Source organism: Peromyscus californicus, unplaced genomic scaffold (genome assembly GCF_007827085.1).
Source record: "Peromyscus californicus insignis strain IS unplaced genomic scaffold, ASM782708v3 Scaffold_8__1_contigs__length_139910024, whole genome shotgun sequence".
Classification (NCBI taxonomy): domain Eukaryota; kingdom Metazoa; phylum Chordata; class Mammalia; order Rodentia; family Cricetidae; genus Peromyscus; species Peromyscus californicus.
In genome coordinates this window covers 8,692,595-8,702,066 of record NW_026294606.1, presented here as the reverse complement: position 1 = coordinate 8,702,066, position 9,472 = coordinate 8,692,595, and the positions used below count along the sequence as shown (strand labels likewise).

Sequence of the window (9,472 nt, the reverse complement as noted above, 5' to 3'; positions counted from 1 at the left end):
TATCTGGTGGCAGAGTGAGCACAGGCAGTAGGAAGTTCTTTTAGTGACTTCCTGGAGCTTTAGGGTGTGGAGAGTTCTAGGCCACTCTAAGCCCCTCTTTGCCTCTACAGACAATAGTTCTGTCAGCAGGCACAGCTCCAAGCCCTCTCTGTGTCTCTATATGATGTCGCCGCCCCCAGGGACAGTGCCATGTCTATTTTAACTAGGTGAAACTGTGGAAGCCTTGGGCTAGGGCGGGGAGCTGGCACTCAGGGAGGAGGGGGAATGCCTCACTCACAGCAGTTTCGATGGTCTGGGGGCTAAACTGGATGCAGAACTGAGACCGGATTAGCTCCTTTTCAGGAATGGAACAGTGTAGGTTTTTCCTGGTTTTATGGAGCTCTGCAGGCGGTACCCTGCAGCTTCAAGTGCCTGCCAGTTGGGGAAGAAGCTGAGGGTGGGAGCCATCCAGGCCTTTGGAATTTGCCCCACGTTGAGCGCCAAATATTGGTGAAATTATTATGGCAATTTCACGTAGTTAAAAGGGAGGTTTATTTTGTGGAGTAACTTACAAGTGAAGGGATAGTTTACAGGGTCTGGGAAAGGTGTAGCGCAGTCTGGCGGTGTTCTCTGGAGAACTGTGCTTGGTCTACTTCCATCATCCAGGGTCCAGGAACCAAGAGAGCCCACACATCTGGATCTCGGTCTTCAGCGTCCTTTCTCAGCCCCGCCTTGTAGGCGTGACTGTTACCAAAGCCTCAATGGGGGTTGGAACTTCCAGGTCAAAGCTGGAATGGCTACCCACTACAATATAACCTACCAATAAAGGAACTCCCTAAAGTTAGGATTGGGGCAGGGTTTTATTTTGTCTTTCCAGGAGAATAAAAGTGTATAACTAAGGAATCTGAAGACAAATGAGACATTTAAGAATTAGATTAAGAAGAAGGATGAATCAAGAAAAAATATCCCAAGAAAACGAGTAAATTGGGCTGGAGAGATGGCTCAGAGGTTAAGAGCACCGACTGCTCTTCCACGGGTCCTGAGTTCAATTCCCAGCACCCACATGGTGGCTCACAACCATCTGTAATGAGATCTGGCCCCCTCTTCTGTGTACATAATAAATAAATAAATCTTTTTTTTTTTTTTTAAAAAAAGTAAATTGGCCTAATGATGTAGCACATTTCCAACACAGTAGAATTTCATAAATCTTCCCAAATACTTGTTTTTGCTTCTCTCTACAAACAAACGTTAAATGATCTTATTGTGGTCCTAATTCAATTGCAATTCAAAGCTAGCTTTGGAGTTGGACTGTGGCTCTCTCCTTCTCTAAACCCGTGTGTTTGTTAAAGGAAAATCCAAAAATCCCTGTCTCATGTCAGAAGAGCCACCTGGTACGGTATAGAACACTAAAACTAAGGGATCATTCTATTTATCACCACTAATCTCATAATTCTTTGGCTTTATTTTGACTCTTTAAAAAACTTTTCTTAAGATATAAATAGTAAGTAGGAACTAGGTTTGTATACTCTGGGTGTACTTAAATAGTTTGTGATCCCCTAACCTTTCAGAGATCTGCTGTATATGGCATTTAAAATGTGTAACTTTTATGTAGTGAATCATGACCATTCCTAACAGTGACCTTTGAGGCCTCCAAAAAGATGATGGGGCCCTACAATGACACAGCTACCTGGATTGTGATAATGCCATTGAGCTGACAAACACCATCCAAAGATCAGTTTCAGACTACAAACTGCTCAGGACAACTTCAAAGCAGTTAGCTGAGATGGTCCTGCTTTATAGACTACTCCAGCCAGAACATCAGATAAGCCCTGCACTTTCCCATCACACTGACAACAGCTAGGTCTCCCAGGACTTGACCATCGTCCCAATTTTTTCAGGATCCACTAAAGTTGCTGTCACCCCAAGACAACGGGAAGTAATTTTAAGAACATGATGCCCACATTTCCAAGAGGTGGAGTGGGTGATTTTTGGTCGTTAGGTGGGTTATGGATGTTTGTCATCATTTTTTGAGACAGGGTTTCTCTGTGTAGCTTCGGAGCCTTTCCTGGAGCTCAATCTGTAGCCCAGGCTGGCCTTGAACTCACAGAGATCGTCTGGCTCTGCCTTTGGTGTGCTGGGATTAAAGGCATGTGCTACCAAGCCGGGCAGTATGTTTGCCATTGTTTAAGGGGACTAGTTACAAGTTGTTACTGGTCATGGTCATGGATGAAGCTAAACAAAGGTTAGATTAAGGAATTTCTTTCTCTTTCTGCTATCTTTTCTCTTCTAATATAGTCTTGAAAAAAATGGGGATGGGGAGTGAAAAAAAGAAAGGGGAGGATATAGGAATGATACAATAAAAGGGAAGATTGACTACTGAAAAGCAACTTCTAGTCTCAAATATTTTACACTGGTATGGATTTTTGTGTATTGATACAAATTTAAGGTTTTATTGTTATACTGTCTATATTTCTACTCTTGTTTAAGGCATTGTACCTATGCAGCTCATTTAAAAATGTAACATAGCCGGGCGGTGGTGGTGCACACCTTTAATCCCAGCACTCAGGAGGTAGAGCCAGGTAGATCTCTGTGAGTTCGAGGCCAGCCTGGTCTACAGAGCAAGATCCAGGACAGGCACCAAAACTACACAGAGAAACCCTGTCTCAAAAAAAAAAAAAAAAGAAAGTAATATAAATTTCTAGTCCTTGAAAGCTATTGTTACAAACTGTTTAGGATAACCAAGAAATTCAGGTTAGCTTTTTTCCCGGGTGGCTGACGAAGATGGCAGAGGGGCAGATGTAGCTCAAATTCTAACTGTGCTTAATAATAAAAACCCAGAGCCAGATATTGAAGTAAATGCTGAAAGATCAGTAAAGGAACCAGCCACTAGAGAGACTTCTTACCTCTCCTGAATCCTCAGCCCGGAGGAAAATGAGCACCTGTCTCCTCCCACCTTATATTCCTCTCTCTGCTCAGCCATATCACTTCCTGTCTCCACCTTCCTAGTCCTGGGATTAAAGGCATGAGATCCCAAGTGCTGGGATTAAAGGTGTGAGCCACCACTCCCTGGCTCTGTTTCCCTTTTAGACTGGATCAATCTTGTGTAGCCCAGGGTGGCCTTGAAATTACAGATATCTGTCTGCCTCTGCCTCCCGAGTGCTGGGATTAGAGGTGTGTGCCACCACTGCCTGGCCTCTATGGCTAACTAGTGGCTTAGCTCAGCTCTCTGATTTTCAGGTAAGCTATATTTGTTAGATAACAAACAAAATATCACCACATGTGGGTTCTAATTGCTAGATGGCTGAGGCTATCTTGGCCACTGTGGCCAAGCAGGCACTACTGGGCTTGAAGATGGTAGTTGTGTGAGGGCATCAACATTTCTAGAAATTTCTACAGAAGCAAGTTAAAGTACTTGGCCTTTCTCTGAAAGTGGATGAACACCAATCTCTCTCGAGGCCCCTACCAATTCCAAGGCCTAAGCCATAGTTTTTGGTGCACTGCATGAGGTATGCTGCCCCACAAGGCCAATCAAGGCCAGGCTGCCCTGGAACTCCTTAAAGTGTTGGATGATATCCCTCCACCCTATGACAAGGTTGCTTACCTGGGGCGTCTGGCTCATGAGGTCGGTGAAAATAACAGGCAATGACAGCCGCTCTTGAGGAGAAATGGAAGGAAAAGGCCAAGATCCACTATTGGAAAAGTAAGCAGCTCTTAAAGCTACAGAAATGGCAGAAAAGAATGTGGATTAAAAAAACATCAGCAAGTACACAGAGGTCCTCAGGACCAAGGGACTCCTGGTGTGAGCCCAATAAAGACCATCCCTTATGCCTATCTGGCTTACCTTTCCCCACTGCTGATCAGGGAAGTGGGGCCAAATGTGCCTTCGTCCCTGCTCCTGTGGGAAGAGGGTCCTTTTAGACCACTCTTAGAGCTTTGCATCACCTACATACTGAGTTTTATTAAAGCGGTAACCATGGAAAATAAAAAGAAATGCAGGCTAGTAGTTTGATATCTATAACATTCAAACTTGTAGTCATGTTAGGTATGTTTTCAAGGTTAGACACACATACTTTAGAGAGAGAAGTGGTCTTCAAACACTTCAGCGATTTATAGAATATGGTATTTAAAATGTTTTAATAGTGCTGGGCGGTGTTGGTGAACACCTTTAGTCCCAGCACTCAGGAGGCAGAGACAGGAGGATCTCTGTGAGTTCTAGGCCAGCCTGGTCTACAGAGTGAGATCTGGGAAAAACTCCAAAGTTACATAGAGAAACCCTGTCCGGAAAAAAAAAAATGTTTTAATAGCATAAGACTTTTCATGTCAGCGAGGCACATCTGCTCCTGGCAGCATCAGTTTACTTCAGAGAAGATTATGGGTATTAGAGAACTCTCATATGGAGTTTGCTTTCATTGTGGCAAGGTTAGACACTGGGCAAGAAACTGCCCTTGCCTCGGCTGCTGACAGTATGCTGTCCAAATTGGACAAGCAGAAAACAAAGGAGCTTTGCCAACTTTGCCAAGACATGGTAGACCAGTCCTTCAAAATTCTTGCTTCACAGGAAAGTCTGTCAGATATTCTAGGTTTGTAGGCTGAAGATAGATCCCCCCAATGTTGCAGAGGAGCCCTGGGTGACTGTCCAGGTACTCAGATGTCTCTGTCATTTCTATTGAATCCTAAATGTTCTTGTAATAAAAACCCAGAGCCAGATATTGGGCTAAATGCTGAAAGATCAGAGGAGACAAGCCACAGCCACTGCTCACCTTGCCAGCTCCTCAGCCAATCCTGTCTCCACGAATCCTCAGACTGAATGCCTCTGAGTCCTCAGCCTAAAGGCCCTAATTCCTGTCTCCTCCCACCTTATATTCCTTTCTCAGCCCAGCCATATCACTTCCTGTCTCAGCCTTCCTAGTGCTGGGATTAAAGGTGTGTGATCCCAAGTGCCAGATTTAAAGGTGTGTGCCACTGTTCCCTGATCTCTATGGCTACCTCTGTGGCTACCTCTGTCCTCTGATCTTCAGGCAAGCTTTATTTCTTAGATTACAAATATATCACCACATCTATAGTTTTGGAAGTTGTGGTGATATATTGTGTACCCTAATAAACTTGCCTGAGGATCAGAGCACAGAGCCAGCCACTAGATTAGACATAGAGGTCAGCAGTGGAGTCACACACCTTTAATCCCAGCACTTGAGGTCTCACGCCATTGCTTAGGAAGCACACATGCCTTTAATCCCAGGAAGTAATATGGCAGGGCAGAGAAAGGTATATAAGGCTTGAGGAAACAGAACACACTCTCTTTAGCTGAAGATTTCATAGATGTAAGAACTGAAGGCTGTCTGGCCAGTGGGGGCGCACACCTTTAATCCCAGAACTCGGGAGGCAGAGGCAGACGGATCTCTGTGAGTTTGAGGCCAGCCTGGACTACCAAGTGAGTTCCAGGAAAGGCGCAAAGCTACACAGAGAAACCCTGTCTCGAAAAACCAAAAAAAAAAAAAAAAAAAAAAAAACCAAAAAAAAAAAACCCCAAAAAACAAAAAACCCAAAAAAAAACTAGAGCCTGGCTGCACTTCTCTGATCTTTCAGCTTTCACCCTGATATCTGGCTCTGATTTTTTTTTTTTAAATTAAAAGACCATCTATGATTCAAACAACAGGAAGTTGCTTACTCTGTACTTCCTGTTTACTCAGGTAGTAGTTTATCATTCTTGGGTCTCCGAGGGAGATTGAAGACTAGCTACAGCGTTTTCTTTTTTAGCAAATTCAGAAAAGAAACTTACAAAAGAGATGTAAAGTTTATAAGGTTGAGAAACAAAAGCTTAAGTTATGTATCTAAGAAAGTATTTTAAGGTCTAAAAGGATATTTTTAGACTGGTGATAGACGTTATGATAAAAAGTGGTTTAGATACAATATATAAAATTTTGGACTCACCAAGATAGGATAGATTGTAGAATATTTTCTACAAATTTGCCAAATACAATTGGACTAGACATTGTGACTCTAATTCTTACCTGATATTTGTTCTTATTGTATATAGTTTTTCTGTGTTTGAGTTAAAACCTATAGTCAGACATTTCTTTCCTGCCCACCAGTTTCCAAATAGCTCACTCAGAGGCTGAATATAAATTATAAATGCTCGGCCAATAGCTCAGGCTTGTTTCTAACTCTTACACTTAAATTAACACACAATTCTTATCTATGCTTAGCACATGGCTTGGTATCTTTTCTCAGTGTGGCGTTCTCATCTTGCTTCTCTGTTTGCAGGTGACTCTCTGACCCGCCCTTCCTCTCCCCAGAATTCTCCTACTCTGGTTCTCGAGCTCTATCTTTTCCAGCCCAGCTATTGACCAATCAGCTTTTTATTAGCCAATGAGAATAATACATATTCATAGTGTACAAAAAGATTGTTCCACAGCAACAGCTTTTCCTTTTTATTTAGACAAAAAGGGAAAATTTTTTCAGGATATTTGATCACACTGTGACATTCCAAGACTGTGTTAATAAAATCGACCTTGTGTCAAGGGGTGGAACCTGTGATCACTTGAGAGGAATTAGCCGTAGAGAGTACAGAGGAGCCAGGAATATGGATAGAGAGATGCACAGGAAGGGGTAGGGAGGGATTTGGAGATTGGTGGTCTTTTTTTGGTTTGTGATAAATGGAGAGATGCTCTCTTCTGGGTTACTGGCAAAAAGAAAGGTTAGCTGAGGCTTCTTGGTGTTAGAATTCTGCTCTCACTACAGCTGCATGACTACACATGTGCAGTTCAGGAATTAAGCAGAGCCTTGCATCTTACGTCATCAGCGTGCACTGATGATCACGTATGCACAGCGTGGTCACACAATCCGCACATACGTGGCATGGCTCTGTAAGCCCATCTGGGCCTTAAAGAGCCTTGACTCAGACCCCACCCCACCCCTATCTCTGTTCTGCTCTCCCCCCACCATTTTTCTCTCTGTCCTCCGCACATGCTCTTTCCCAGGCCTGTTTCTTCTCCCCCTCCTTCCTTCTAATAAAGCTCTCTGCTACCAGGTAGCGTGGCTGTTGCTCATGACCTTTTCATGAGGTAACCAGGGCCGTTTATCATTCATTTCACCTGACCCCTCTGAGATGGCAGGTTTTTACCTTGTAGCTGACTCCCGGGTCTTTATTGGTAAATAGAAGATGGAGACTGAGTTAAAAATTACATCCGGTGGCAGCGTCAGGGTCAGGCTGCTGGGAGCAGAGTGGCACTGACTGCAGGGCCCAGGGACCACAGATGGTAGTTAGAACATCAGTACATTCAGGTGCAGCCTCTGTGCCACAGGTGAGACAACAGCTTAAGCTGGTTTGAAACCCCTGATCCTCTTGCTCCCCGAGTGCTAGGATTACAGAGGTGTGCTGGCACCGCCAGGTAAACAGGGTCCTTTATCTCTTGTCTACCTCAGAGAATGTAAGCTTCCTGGGGTTAGAGACCAAGATTGTCCTGCATTATCGATACCTTACAGTCATAAATATTTAGCTTTATAGCCTGAGTCATTTGCCCAAGGTTACACAGAGAGCAAGTGGCAAGCCTAGGACTTGAATGTAGTTTACCCCTCTGTAGTCATGCCTGTTGATTACAGCATATTTAGTAAAATGTAGTACATGCACAATGTTACAGCTTGTTTCACTTTGACTCACTAGTAAGATATGTCACAACAGAGATGGAAATACAGGTCTGTAGTAAAGCATTGCCTAGCACTTGTGAGGTTCTGGGTTCAATTCCCATCATCTTTGGGCAGCAAAAATGTTAATAGTACTTTTTATTGTCTGTGTTCTGCTGCTGAAGGGACTGGGAAGACAACAGACCAGCTTGGTGGCCCAGGAGTGATTGAGGCTATTTAAAGGAGCTACGCTACTGAGGTGTCCTCTCCTCTTACATGATCTCAGCCAAGGGAGGGTCTTCTTGAGGATCTCCTGAAGGCCTGTGAGTCCTCCTCCCCTTTACAAAGGAATGTTAGCAGTCGTAATCACAGATTGTCCCATGTGGGAAATCAGAGCTGCTCTTGAGGCAGAAAAAAAAATGAGAGGGAAAAGGGGTGGATGAAAGCAAAGTATTAGCTGAGTGGTGGTGGTGCACGCCTTTGACACCAGCACTCGGGAGGCAGAGGCTGGCAGACGTCTGTGAGTTCGAGGCCAGCCTGGTCTACAAAGTGAGTTCCAGGATATTGTAGTGGCACATGCTGGTAGGATTTGCTGAAGAAGGGCAGAGTCAGGAGAGATGCCAGTGAGCCACCAAGGAAGCAGAAGGTATATACAACATGAGTAACAAGCCATGAGCCATGTGGCAAAGCATAGATAAGAAATATGGGCTAATTTAAGTGTGAGAGTTAGCTAGTAACAAGCCTGAGCTATTGGCTGAGAATTTATAAGAAATATTAAGCCTTTGAACTGGTTATTTGGGAACTGGCAGGCGGGAGAGAAAAGTTCAGCTACACTCAGGAGTCAGATGTTGGCAGATCTCTATGAGTTTGAGGCCAGCCTGGTCTAAAAAAACAAACAAACAAAAAACCTTAAAAAAGAAAAAGGAAAGCAAAGTATTTCCCAGTGCTTGGGAGACAGAGTCAGGCACATTTCTGAGCTGGAGGCCATCCTGGTCTACAGAGTGAGTTCCAGGACAGTCAGGGCTACACAGAGAAACCCTGTCTGGAAAAACAACAACAAAAAAAGCAAAGTATCTTGCCCTGTCACCCTGAAGTCTCACTGAAGTCTTTCGCTGAGAGCAGAGAATTCCAGCATACAACATTTGCTGTGAAGACTGTCTATAGGGATGATTGCTGTGGGATGTTTTCTATGCTGTGAATGTGTTGCTCTGATTGGTTTTAATAAAGTGCTGATTGGCCAGTAGCCAGGCAGGAAGTGTAGGAAGGACAAAGAGAGAGGAGAATGCTGGGAACAGGAAGGCTGAGTCAGGAGATGCTGCCAGCTGCAGCCGCTGTGTGTAGCTTGAGTTTTCCTGCCTGGCCCACAGTCAGGACAAATCTCTCTCACCTGCCAGTCCCACAGCCACTCAAACCCGACCAAGTAAACACAGAGACTTATATTGGTTACAAACTGTATGGCCGTGGCAGGCTTCTTGCTAACTGTTCTTACAGCTTAAATTAATCCATTTATATAAATCTATACATTGCCACATGGCTCGTGGCTTACCGGCATCTTCACATGCTGTTTCTCATCATGGCGGCTGGCAGTGTCTCTCTCTGATTCAGCCTTCCACTTCCCAGCTTTATTCTCCTCCTTGTCCCGCCTACACTTCCTGCCTAGCCAATGGCCAATCAGTGTTTTATTTACCAACCAATCAGAGCAACACATTTGCCATACAGAACATCCCACAGCAGCTGTGAGAAGATGTAAAGTACTGGTAAGTCACAAGCCACGTGGCAACTTATAGATTAATAGAAATGGGTTAATTTAAGATATAAGAACTAGATAGCAAGAAGCCTGAGCCATTAGGCCATACAGTTTATAAATAATATA

General features: G+C 44.1%; 1 pseudogene; it reads left to right on the top strand.

The window, feature by feature from the left end:
* The first annotated feature begins 3,246 nt into the window (after positions 1–3,246).
* On the top strand, positions 3,247–3,848 carry LOC128104449 (60S ribosomal protein L13a-like; annotated as a pseudogene).
* Positions 3,849–9,472: the final 5,624 nt, after the last annotated feature.